The 13,408-nt window shown below is 47.1% G+C and overlaps 1 protein-coding gene across 6 annotated transcripts in view; it reads right to left on the bottom strand.

Moving 5' to 3' along the window:
* NTRK3 (neurotrophic receptor tyrosine kinase 3) overlaps positions 1-13,408 on the bottom strand; it is a 423,069-nt gene that overhangs the window by 255,444 nt on the left and 154,217 nt on the right. The gene's annotated exons all lie outside the window — the stretch shown is intronic.

Below are 13,408 nucleotides of genomic sequence, written 5' to 3' on the forward strand. Positions count from 1 at the left end.
CCATGGGGTGGCCCCCAGCACCCCTCCACTGGTCCTAGGCCAACCCACTGAGTTCAGTCAATTGGGAAGGCTTCACTTGGAAAGGTAGTTCCTGGAACCACCTGGGCACCCTCCTAGTGGTTCACATCAGGCCCCGTTGGCAGACAGACAGATGCTGGCGTTCTTCTCCACCACCTGGGGACAGGTATGCACGGCTGCTACAGCACCGAGGCCCCTCTGAACTCCAGATGCCTGTCAGGTAGAGAGGCCTGGCATTTCTGGAACTGATAAGGAAGCTGCTCCAGTCTCTGGCCAGCTATGCAACTCTTATTCCACAGTCAATTGGGAGCGCAGGGCAGGCATCCAGGGTAAGTACCACCGGAGCAGCAGGAGTGAGGAGAACAACATTCCAGCCACCAAGCACAGCGTCTCTGAGGCTGGCAGGTGGCCTGGGCCACCGCTGACTTAACCCACAAGGCTTATTCCGGATCCACATCAGTGCCTGCCAGTCCAAGCTGCTCTGATTTCCTACAGCCCCCAGTGGTACCTCCAAGATCTGCCATGGGAGGAAGAGGAAACAGGGCATGGAAGTTTCTAAAGGAGGAAAGGCATTACCAGAGCACAAGTGACTCTGGGCTGGGAAGGCCTCCTGCCCACTGACTGCTGACCTTCCTGGGGCTCTGTCCCCAACTCTTACATTGATGGACCTCATACTGAGATCAGAGGTGGCAGCATGCCTTCCAAAGTATCCTGGCGTGGAAGGAGACGGCAGTTCGGTGTAAACCAAGGGATCCACTACAGAAACTGCTTTGGAAAAAAGCGAGGCTTAGCTACCCAAAGAGTATGTGTTAGTCGCTCAGTTGTGTCCAACTCTCTGCAACCCCATGGACTGTAGCCTGCTGGGCTCCTCTGTCCATGAAATTCTCCAGGCAAGAATACTGGAGTGGGTTGCCATTTCCTTCTCCAGGGGATCTTCCTGACCCAGGAATCAAACCTGGGTCTCCTGCATTACAGGCAGATGCTTTACTGTCTGAGCTACTAGGAAAGCCCAGGGTAGAACTCAAATACCTTAGAAGTCATGGTTCTATTTTGTAATCTGATAGTCAATATTGTTGTTGTGTGTGCATGCTCAGTTGTGTCTGACTCTTTGTGACCCCATGGACTATAGCCTGCCAGGCTCCTCTGCCCATGGAATTTTCCACGCAAGAAACTGGAGTAGATTGCCATTTCTTCCTCCAGGACTCACATTATCACAGCTAGTACAGTAAGCCTTTGAGGCAGGCTGATTTTGGTCATGATGTGCAGGAAGAAATGAAAAGCAGAGATGTGATTGACCTAAGTCCCCAGATCACAGGCCTGGGGTTTTCACTTAATCCTCGTTACCTGAACTGTGGGCCCTGGAGAAACATCCTTTGGAAACTTAGATCTCAGCCCTTGTCCGATCTGTTCAATTAGAATCTGCGTTTTCCCAAGATCCCCAGCATCTCCCAGGATTCATGAGCCACGGTCATGAAACGTTACTGAGCATCAAAATCACCCCCACTTCATCCCAGGTCTGACCTAGTGGGTGTGGAGTGAATCCCAGGCATTTGCATGTTTCCCAAGTTCCCAAGGTGATCAGATAGATCAGTCTAGAGACTGCATACATGACCTGGGAGGCTATATGCAGCTGCATCTTGGCCTGGTTCTCAAACTTGGCTGCACAATTGAAATCGCCTGAGGCATTAAAAAACATTCCCATGCCCTAGTTTCACCTCCGGAATCGAATTTAATTGGTCTGAGGTGCCGCCTGGGTTGATGGAGTTAAACAATTTGACCAAGTGATTGGAATGTGCAGCAAAGATTGAGAACCATTGATTTAGAGTGACCTCAATTAAAATCTGGTTTTCTTACTCACCAGTCACACAACACAGGGCAAGTTAGCCAGTCTGAGCATCTTTCTCATCCTTACAATGGGGAGAACAGTCACATATAAGAACTAAATTTTATAAGGTATATTAGACATCTGACATTCAGTAAGTAAGGCAGGGCAGGCATACAGTAAGAGCAGCAAAGAATTGATGCTTTCCAAATATGGTGCTAGAGAAGACTCTGGGGAATCCCCCGGACGGCAGGGAGATCAGACCAGTCAATCCTAAAGGAAATCAACCCTGAATGCTCACTGGAAGGACTGATGCTGAAGCTGAAGGTCCAACACGTTAGCCACCTGATGCAGAGTCAACTCATGGTGGGAAAAAAAAGAAAAAAAAAAAAAACCTGATGCTGGGAAAGATTGAACGCAGGGGGAGAAGAGGGCCACAGAGGATAAGATGGTTGGATGGCATCACTGATTCAGTGGACATGAGTTTGAGCAAACTCCAGGAGATGGTGAAGGACAAGGAAGCCTTCCTTCCCCAAGGAAGCTGCAGTCCATGGGGTCGCAAAGAGCTGGATATGACTTGGTAACTGAACAATGAACAACATACAGTAAGTACCCATTAAATGCCCAGTGTCCCCATAATCTTCCCTTACTATGATCAGAAGTGAAAAATCAGCTGACACCCCCAACTTCTCAACTTCTCTTTAAAAAAGAAGTATAGAAATATCAGTTCCCCTCATCGCCATGCAGGAAAAGATACAGGCGCCAGGGCTTGAAACCGCATTGGAGCCGGTGTTCAGCAAGCTTAGCGGGCTTCACCAGCCTGACCCTGACTCCACGCTCAGAAGAGCCCCATGATTAGGGTGTAAGTCTCTGCCGTAGCTGCCCTGAAATTCTAGTACTTTGGGAAGATTTTGCACCGGGTCCCACAAATCAGGTAGCTGGTCCTGTCAAGGAGGAAGCTGGTTTGGGGACCCGTGCAAGGATGTCAGCAAGGATGTCTCTGGCTTGTGGCAGCAGAATGAATACAGGAAGAAAGAATAACGGGGTGAGTGCCAGAGTGACCTGATGAATCTCTAAAATAAACATACCATGGTATCAAGGAAGGGAGAAAGAGAGGATGTCACTAGAACCAGGAAGGGAACAACTGGACGCTCTTCTTCTTTCCTCGGGATGTCCCGGCCCGGAGCGGGTGGCAGACACCCCTGGGGGCTGAGCCCCAGCCCGATCCAGGCTGCCCTTCCTACTCCTGCAGCACACCCCTCCTCCGCCCCATCTGGCTCATCCCCCTGGAGGATGCTCAGCACAAAGCGGACTGAGAGGGAGCTGGGACCAGGGATTCGCAGTGGTTCTCTTGTCTCACATTATTTTCCTTGTGTGGTTTTTCTCCCCGAGTCCAAAGTCGTGTTCCCCCATCAACTGCCATTTTCATCTCTCTGCTTTGCTGCCTGTGGTTCCATGAGCCACTCTTTGGACATCCCTAAGCTTCTGCAGAGTTCACGAGAGGACAGGCTACCTAAACCCAGGGCTCAGGCGCTGCAGCCATTGTGGAAGCTTCCATTAAACAGAGTCCATGGTCCCTCCTCTTCAGGGCAAGTGCAAAGCCCCCAGGACCCGCAGGAGAAGATACAGAGATGGAAACAACGTGCTGTAAGAAGACAGGGGATCCTGCTGGGACTATTTCTGCAGCTTGACTGTGCAGGGGTGCAAACCACGTTGGGCCAAGGACACTGTGAGAAAATCATGGCTGGCAGCCCCTTACCCTCTTAGTCCTCCAGCCTAGTACCAAGACAGAGACAGATTTCTGGATCAGAAAGGAAGTCTGTCACCAGGACTTTGGGTGGCTAATAAAACACCAAAGTTTGTGAATTTTTTTAAGAGTAAAAATTAGCATGGACCTGATTTATTCCTAGTTTTAAAAATCTCTTTTGCTAACTGGTATGCTCATCTATTTTTTTTTAGGTATCAAGCTACTGCAAGGGCCATTATTTGTCGAAAAACCTGGTTATTCCTGCAGGAGGGCAAAGGTATGTGGCTGACAGTCCTTTGTCACATGTGAAGCAGGGGACGCAAAGCTGAGAACTTCTAATCTGAAGTATCAAAGGGCTGTTAACCCTGTGGGAACCTGTTGCAATGGCATGGGCTAGCAAGAACTGTGTTCTGCTGCCAAAATCAGATGAATCAGAGAGACAATGGCTTTGGCTGTAGAGCAGGCACGTTGGCCACCCTTGGCCCTGCTGCAGGAAGCAGGGACCTGCCAAGAACAGCCTGCAAGCAGGTAGTTACAGTAGAGAAACATTTTGTATCAGACTCAAAAAAAAAAAAAACCAGGGATTTCTCTTCGAATAGAAGAGTCAGTCGGTGCTGGAAAACAGCTGGTTCCCGGATACCCTGAGAGAGGAACAGAGCAGGGCAGTCTTACATGACCAGTGATGGCAGTACGGCGTCTCTTGTGTCTCCTGCATAGACAGGTGGGTTCTTTCCCACTAGCACGAAGCTCAGAAGCCTCAAAATCAAGGCCAGATAAGTGTATTTCCCAAGACAAAAGAAGCTACCGCATCAGCAGCACCAATGGTGGCCTCGTCCAGGGCCCAGGGCCCCTTCCAGCTGGCTCAGAAGTCTCTGTCTCTAACCCACTCTTGTATCAATTCCCTGGCTCTGTGCTCCCAGCTATAAATACAGGGATTCTCTCTCCCAACAGAAGAAGAAATGCCAGTGAGAGGATCAAACCTTAGGATAGGACCCCTCCCAACCCTGGAAGAACCCTTCTGAGTCCACTGTCCCCAGCTTAGGAGAGAGGGCAGAAATGATTCCTTCCCAAGTCTAACCATCCCCTTGAACCAAGCAGTTACACCGGAGGCACAACAAGGCCATTCAACGTGGGCAGCCGCCCCCAGGCTCTTTTGGCAGCAGCCTGTACCTCCAAATTCAAGACTCTGGCATGATTCTACAATCCACTTGGAGGACAGTTACCATCTGTTTATGGAGGGGAAAAATGTTAATAACCCCCAATCATAATCAAATAGGCAACCACTTCACTTTAAGTACCTATTAGCTGAAGCTAATTCACAATGGAACAATCCTAGAGTGCCCGTCTACAGGCGCATCAGAGGCACCAGCACACATCCAACCATTAGGATGGACGACAAGCAGATGAAGCTCTTAAGGTTTTACCAGAAGCCCAGGCAGCTTTTCCTTCCCAGCCTCCCTCTTCCTCTGCCTTGCCAGGTGGTCCCCAATGTGTCCAGAAAGAGAGAAAGGATGTCCTGTAAACCTGGGAAGCAAGACTCTTCCATCAGCTCCCATCTTTTCCTCAGGCGAGGTGTGTCCCAGCTTGAGAAAAGCAGTTTCATACTTTTGGAAGCCCCGTTGAAGTAGGATGGTATTCAAAGATGATTAGATAAAATACTGAATAAGCAAAGCTTATTTATTCATAATCCAGCTTCATCTCCCAGACTCTCTGCGTACACCACATATGAAGGAAAGCAGGCCAGCATTACTCTAGCTAGCCATGTATTATGGCATGCCATTTCATTTCCCTGGGTCTCTTTCCTTACTTGTACAATGGGGACATTAGCCTAATAAGTCTAAGGTCTGTTTCAACTCTAATAAATGATTATTCTGGTTCTTCTGTGAGAGTAAGAGGGAACCAAGACAAAGGAAGTTCACTGCCAGAGTAACTCTCATCTGGATATATATAAAGATGCTTACGCGACTTCCCCAATGGCTCAGTGGATATCCTCAATGCCTGCCAATGCAGGCATCAGTGCAGGAGACCTGGCTTCGATCCCTGGGTCAGAAGATCCCCAGGAGGAGGAAATGGCAACCCATTCCAGTATTCTTGCCTGAAAAATCCCATGGACAGAGAAGCCTGGCGAAGTTGCAAAGAGTTGGAAAGAGTCAGGAACAACTGAGCATGCACACATACCTAAATACACACATACATAAGAGGTAGTCAGATAAGACAGACCAAAGAATGTATGGTCTTTTTAAAATATATAAATATATATATATATATACATATTTTAGTCTCTGCCCCCAGTTACTGACGCAGGGCACCAAAGACCTTTGTTGGGTTTTTTTTTCAAAATATTTATTTCTTTACTTGGCTGCGTCTGGTCTTAGGTGTGGCATGTGGGATCTAGCTCCCTAACCAGGGAACTATCAAGAAGAAATACTGGACTTATTTTCTGAACCTGGGTCTCCTGCATTGGGAGCACATAATCGTAGCCACTGGACCATCAAGGCAGTCCTCCAAATGTATGCTCTTTTTACAGGCTCCAGAAAGCCCACATATTTGCTTCCTTCAGGATGGGGAACACATGTATACCTGTGGTGGATTCATTTTGATATTTGGCAAAACTAATACAATTATGTAAAGTTTAAAAATAAAATAAAATTAAAAAAAATAATAATAATAATAATGAGTCACCTTATATGAGAATTACAGGACCTGTTCAGTTATTTAAAGACATATTTAGACAAAGCGTCTTTTACCTGGTCATCATTCTAACAACCATGTGAAACAAAGAAGGCAGATGCACTGTGGCTCTTCATGGTGAGACAGCCAACACGAAGCAGTTAGGTCATTCTAGTTGCCACGAAAAATGGGTGAGAATGCAAGGTAGGGGAATTCTAGGCCCAACCCAGCTTAATAGACTGAGAAACCAGAGTAAGTCACCTCTTTTCTTGCACTTCCTATGCCTCATTTTCTCATCTGTAAATACTAATGTTGTTAAGCCTGGCTAGATCCCTGTCATGATCTTCTGATGTATAATTTTAAAATATCATATGTTATGAATAAGCTTGGTATAAATTCTAAGCCATGTCACTTTCAGGCCCAGGATGCATGGGCACAGTATAATTAGATGTTAAAATAATGAACTATTTTTAAATATTTCTGTTGTTTGCTGTATTAGTCACTAAGTCATGTTCAACTCTTTTTCGACCCCGTGGACTGCAGCCTGCCAGGCTCCTCTGTCCATAGGACTTCCCAGGCAAGAATACTGAAGCAGGTTGCCATTTCCTTCTCCAGGGTATCTTCCCAACCCCAGGGATGAACCAGCATCTCCAGTGGTTCCTGCATTGGTAGGCAGTTTCTTTATTATTGAGCCACCTGGGAAACCCATTTATTTCTGTACCTCCCAGTAAATGACCCCTGCCCTGAACCTCCCAACCACCCACCCCTCAATCACCCCATGATCCAGCAATGATCATGAGTTAACACACGACCCCGCAGGGAGCCCCAGGGCCCTGCCCAGCAGGAGGGCTGGTGTCTGTTCTGACTGGCTAGTGCCTACACCACACCAAGTACTTCAGGATCATCCTGCTCGAAAGCACAGGGCTTCATCAACAATCCAAAGAATCCCCACCGGACACTCAGCCTCATTTTAGAATCTCTGTGATCACAAGAGGAGAGGAACTCTAATCCTCACGCCTCCACAGGAGAGAATCCAGACCTCTCCCCAGCCCAGAATTTTGATCAACAGGATGGCAGCTGATAACAGTGAAAAGATGTCTGAGACAATGCATTTTCAGTTCATTTGTATAAGCTCTGGTCCATACATTAATCTCCAATAAAACAACTGCTCAGTGGAATGCCTATACATACCAACATGGCGAAAACTCTAACAAACGACAGGTAAATAAAGCAAGAAGCAGAAGGGTGCTTGCAGCATAACATGTGCATACATTAAAACATACACAAAGTCATGCATCTTATAAATATACTCACATATGTATACATATATATACACATGCAATATATATACATATGTCATATGTATACACATGTATATACATATGTAATATGTATACACACATATATACATATATACACATATACAATATGTATATACATATATAATATATATACATATATAATATGTATATCTTCACATCTTGCCCATATCTATGACAATTCTTGGGAGTCTGCGGTCTTTAATTAAAACTGCTGGCACTCACATTCTCTTATCCAAATAAAATTTATTAAAAAGGTCTATAAGAGACAGAGATATACACATTGCATAGGCCAGAAAGGTGGTTTTTCCATAAGAGGTGATGGAAAAAATCCGAACAAGCTTTCTGGCCAACCCAATACTTTTGACTATTTTCTAGATATCTGTTGACAAAGGCAACTGTAATATCAAAAAATAACCTATGTATGCTGCTGCTAAGTCACTTCAGTCGTGTCCGACTCTGTGAGACCCCGTAGATGGCGGCCCACCAGGCTCCCCCGTCCCTGGGATTCTCCAGGCAAGAACACTGGAGTGGGTTGCCATTTCCTTCTCCAATGCAGGAAAGTGGAAAGTGAAAGTGAAGTCGCTCAGTCGTGTCCGACTCTTAGCGACCCCATGGACGGCAGCCTACCAGGCTCCTCCGCCCATGGGATTTTCCAGGCCAGAGTACTGGAGTGGGGTGCCATTGCCTTCTCCAATGTGTGAAAGTGAAAAGTGAAAGTGAAGTCGCTCAGTCGTGTCCGACTCTTAGCGACCCCATGGACTGCAGCCTTCCAGGCTCCTCCGCCCATGGGATTCTCCAGGCAAGAGTACTGGAGTGGGGTGCCATTGCCTATATATATATATATGCATAAATACACACACACATATATATATATAAATATATACATATAAGTAGAATTATAAAATTGAACTGGTTTTCACACTTGGGCACTAAGATTGTCATAGGGTGGAGGCAGTTGCTAATTTGACAGAGTGTGAGGTTGGTTGGGAGAGAACCATGAGGGTAAGTGTGGGTGTGCAGAGACAGCAGAGAAAGAGAGGCAGAGATACCGGGAGAGAGACGAAACAAGTGGACCGCTGGATGCACAGTGAACTCAGGCTAATGACGGCCTAGGGAAATGGGAGGGGCCGTGGGACCAGGGGTGACGGTTAAAGCCATTTTAGTTTTTTATCAGTAATAAGAAAAAAAAATTAGATGCAGTATAGAACAACACAGTGAGTTTGCTCATTCTGAGTGGCAGGAATGGAATACGAGTGTTTGTTTAACTAATCTTCGTATTTTTTTACTATTTTTTAATTTCTCAGAAGGATTTCATTTGAATAAGTCCTTCCCATCTACACATTGTGTTCCAGGCCCTCAGATGTGGATGGTGGGAATTATTTATGAGTTTCCCAGATCATCCCCACTTTCCCTCCCACTGCGCAGACAGCTCAGATTTCCAAATGAGCCCTAACTAGCCCATTACTGATTAACAAGCTGTGCTTTTTTTTTTTTTTTTTAATGAGTAAAAATAAAGTCATTCATTTCTAAGTTCAATAACCATTTGTCACAGACTGCAAAGTTTCAGGTATACGGGCAGAGTGATCACAGGCTTCTATGACAAGTCACTCCTGGTCTAACACGACAGATGACGTCTGAGCGAAATAATAACAGTGCCCTAGATGACTGCAGCCATGAAATGAAAAGACGCTTACTCCTTGGAAGGAAAGTTATGACCAACCTAGATAGCATATTCAAAAGCAGAGACATTACTTTGCCAACAAAGGTTCATCTAGTCAAGGCTATGGTTTTTCCTGTGGTCATGTATGGATGTGAAAGTTGGACTGTGAAGAAGGCTGAGCGCCGAAGAATTGATGCTTTTGAACTGTGGTGTTGGAGAAGACTCTTGAGAGTCCCTTGGACTGCAAGGAGATCCAACCAGTCCATTCTGAAGGAGATCAGCCCTGGGATTTCTTTAGAAGGAATGATGCTAAAGCTGAAACTCCAGTACTTTGGCCACCTCATGTGAAGAGTTGATTCATTGGAAAAGACCCTGATGCTGGGAGGGATTGGGGGCAGGAGGAGAAGGGGACGACAGAGGATGAGATGGCTGGATGGCATCACTGACTCGATGGATGTGAGTCTGAGTGAACTCCGGGAGTTGGTGATGGACAGGCAGGCCTGGCGTGCTGCGATTCATGGGGTTGCAAAGAGTCGGACACGACTGAGCGACTGATCTGGTCTGAGGATTAGGGCAGAAGAAAACTATTTTTACTAAATACTGTGCAGGACAAAGTAGGGCATGATTAAGTCTTGGGAGGGCAGCCCTTCCTGGAAGGAGAGTAAAAGGAGCCTGGAAAGGCTTATACACAAAGAAGAGAAGAAAACGACAACCACAGGCACCCTTGCAAACTACAGGCACACACAGATCTTAACACTCAGGGCAATCCGAAGAGGGAGGTGGGGTCACTGCATCATTTTGAAGTTGGGGGAACAGAGGCCGTGAGAAGTTAAGTAACTTTGCTGGGAACAAAGAGCAATTAAGTGACATTATAGATTCTAACCCAGAGTTGAAAATTCAAAGCTGGGGATGGGGTGGCTCAGACTAGAAGGAATTTTGCCTGCTTCAGAGTTGGGGGATTTCTGGTACCCACATCTTTGCCCCCCCTTTTTTTTTCCTGGACTGGGATGCCCTCTGGCAATCAAAGATCAAGGGAGGATGCAGCCTGGGGCATTTGCTAGTCATCCTAAGATGAGAACTAAATACAATCAGGTGTAAAAAGAGCAGAAAGATGCAGGCTTAATTCTAAACAGGGTCAGCCTTCAATACACCATCTCATCTTGCCTCTCATTTTAGCGGAACTTCTTTAGGTCACCTAAGTTTAAGGAATATTTCACTGCCAACTTCATGGGCATGTTCTTGTAGCTTAATAGGGACCGACGACAGCAGTTCAGCCTGAGAGAGGGGAGCGGGCGCTGGGAGAGGCTCCAAGGACAGCTGAGGGGAAGGCGCCGCCCTGGGTGCTGCCTAATCCATCCGACATGGGGACACGCTGTTCCAGAAACCGGATGACAATTAATAGGAAAAATCTGCTCTCACAGCGCTGCCAAGCTTGTGGCAGGGTCTCAGCTGGTGGCGCGCCTCTCGGTGGGGAAAGCAGGAATGCCTCATTCTTCCCTTTGCTCAAGGCTCTGCTGTTTTCTCAGGTGAAGGGAGGAAGACAAAGGAAAGTTCCTTCCGAGGTAGGAAAAGTCTGCACAAGAAATAGCACTAGGTCCTCAAAGCCAGGACTCCAAGCATGATGCTAAGATTGAAGACTCAGGGACTTCCCTGGTGGTCTAGTGGCAGAGAATCCGTCTGCCAATGCAGGGGACATGGGTTCGATCCCTGCTCCGGGAAGATCCCACATGCTGTGAAGCAACTAAGCCCGCATGCCACAACTTCTGAAAGCGGAGCACCCTACAGCCTGTGCTCTGCAAAAAGAGAAACCATGTTTAGTAAGAAGCCCGTGCACCACAGTGAGAGAGTAGCTCCTGCTCATTGCAACTAGAGAAAGCCCTGTGCAGCAACAAGGGGACCCAGCACAGCCAAAAATTAATTAATTATCTTTTTTAAAAGAAGACTGCAGGCTCCAACCTTACAGGATGATGGCTTATCTTCCAAACCTGTGAAACCCTATTTGGCATGTGGGGTACTGGCAGATAAAATGTCTCCAGCTAAGGTACCTGACCATGGGCTCCTCTTGTTTAATAAGTCATCTGGCTTTGGGCCAAGTTTCTATATATGTATACATAGAAAGTTTTATAATTTGCCTGTGTGCATATTTCTCTTGGACGAAATATTTCACATACTTCAAGAAAGCCTGGTTTGCCTTGCTGGGACTTGTTCAGCTTAACCAAGAGCAGAGAGAGGCGGGAGGCTCCTAGGAAGCCAGGCAGTCTGTCCCGTTTCCTACCTTTCTGGTTCTCCATGCCATATCTCTTGCTATACATCAGTGTTCTAGATTTATAGGACAGTCACAGACTCTTTTGAGTATCTGATGTGCACTGTCGCCAGCCAGGCTTCTCTGTCCAAGGGATTCTTCAGGCAAGAATACTGGAGTGAGCTTCCATTTCCTTCTCCAGGGGAATCTTCCTGGCCCAGGGATCAAACCCTCGTCTCTTATGTCTCTTGCACTGGCAGGTGGGTTTTTACCACTGAGCCACCTGAGAAGCCCACATTGAATTCAAGGGAGCACTGTCCCTGTGAATCTTTTATGCTTTCCCCTTCGGTCCCTGAGTCCCCAGGTCAAGACCCCCACCACAGACACCAGCTCTGGTGCAGAAGTCATAGAAATCATCTTTCTGGACCCCATAATCTCATCAGAAAACTCCACCCTGAATCCTACCTCAGGAACCTGATGGCCTGTCAAACCCTTCATCAGCTCTCCCCACCCATCTCCTATTAACATCAGCCATAAATGGAAACCCCAGCTGGGAATATATCTTGAAATTCAAGTTTCTGTTTAAACATTGGTACCCGGCCTCCCTTGAGCCATTTGGTCAGATCCATCCTGGGACCAGGCAGATGGATGCTAATTTACCATATTAACCCCTTTTGTGCCAGTCCCCTTAACCCAAATCTTGGTGGAGAGCCACGTCTCACGCCCGATCCCAGTGTTCGTGGGGTTGAGTGCTCTGTGTGGTGGGAACCGGGCAGCAAATTTAGCAATCATGATGCTGTTGGCATCGTTTCTGGAACTCTGTGTAAACCCATGTGCTGGAATACCCTGCATGGGCCACTTTCAATGCCAGAGGCTACCACCAACATCTAACTCTCTGAATGCCTTCTCATCACAACTCCACACATAGGTGCAGACAAACGCAAAACCTGGTTACTCAGAAAGTCCCTTTGTTTCAGGAGGCAGGCAGCTAGGTTTGAGTAGAGAAACACGGGCAGGAGACAGGTGGCCAGAAACCATGCATCCTGTAAACAGAAGGGGTCCATAGGCAGACAAAGGAAAGCAGGGACCTTCAGACTGACAGGAAACCACATATTTTGGGTGATAAGGGTTCAGGCAGCAAACAAAGATAGGTAAGGAAAGGCAGGAACCTCCTGAGTGTAACCGTCATCTTTTACTCATTATGTTCTCATTACATGCTGGGCTTCCCGGGTGGCACTATTGGTAAAGAACCCACCGGCCAACACAGGAGACATAAGAGATGCGCGTTTGATCCCTGGGTAGGGAAGATCCTCTGGAGGAGGGCATGGCAACCCACTCCAGAATCCCACGGACAGAGAAGCCTGCTGGGCTACAGTCCACGGAGTCACCAAGAGTCGGACACAATGAAGAGAGTTAGCACGCACACACCCTCTCATTAGAACAAGGTTAGCCTTACAGATAGGAAGTATTCATCATGCACAAAGGCCATGACACTTTTGATCTAAGCTAAACAGGGACAGAAGCTCCTCCTCCCCTCGGGAAAATGGAGCTGGGATGAAAAATCAGGGAAGTCTACCCCCAAACCCCTCCTTCCCCAGTGAATATTCTGCCCGTTCATTTATATGCCCCTCATCACTGGCTTGCCAAAGAGACCCAGACAGATGAATCCCTCATCTGTCTGCCTGCTCTCCCTCTAAGAGTGTCTCCTTGCTTAAACAAATTTTCACTTTACTTTCTTAACCTCTCTGCATCATCTTGGCACCGGCCCACTGAAGCCATGTTTTCAGTCATCACAGAAAAACCAAGTGGTCCACAATCTGGTCCTCACAGACACCGACACTGCCTTCAATCCATCATTACCAATAATAAAGGTGTAGACAGGAGTCACCAGCCAGGGCCACTTAAGCCCACCACGAGAGACCCTCTC

This window comes from Bos indicus, chromosome 21 (assembly GCF_029378745.1).
Source record: "Bos indicus isolate NIAB-ARS_2022 breed Sahiwal x Tharparkar chromosome 21, NIAB-ARS_B.indTharparkar_mat_pri_1.0, whole genome shotgun sequence".
NCBI classification, from domain to species: domain Eukaryota; kingdom Metazoa; phylum Chordata; class Mammalia; order Artiodactyla; family Bovidae; genus Bos; species Bos indicus.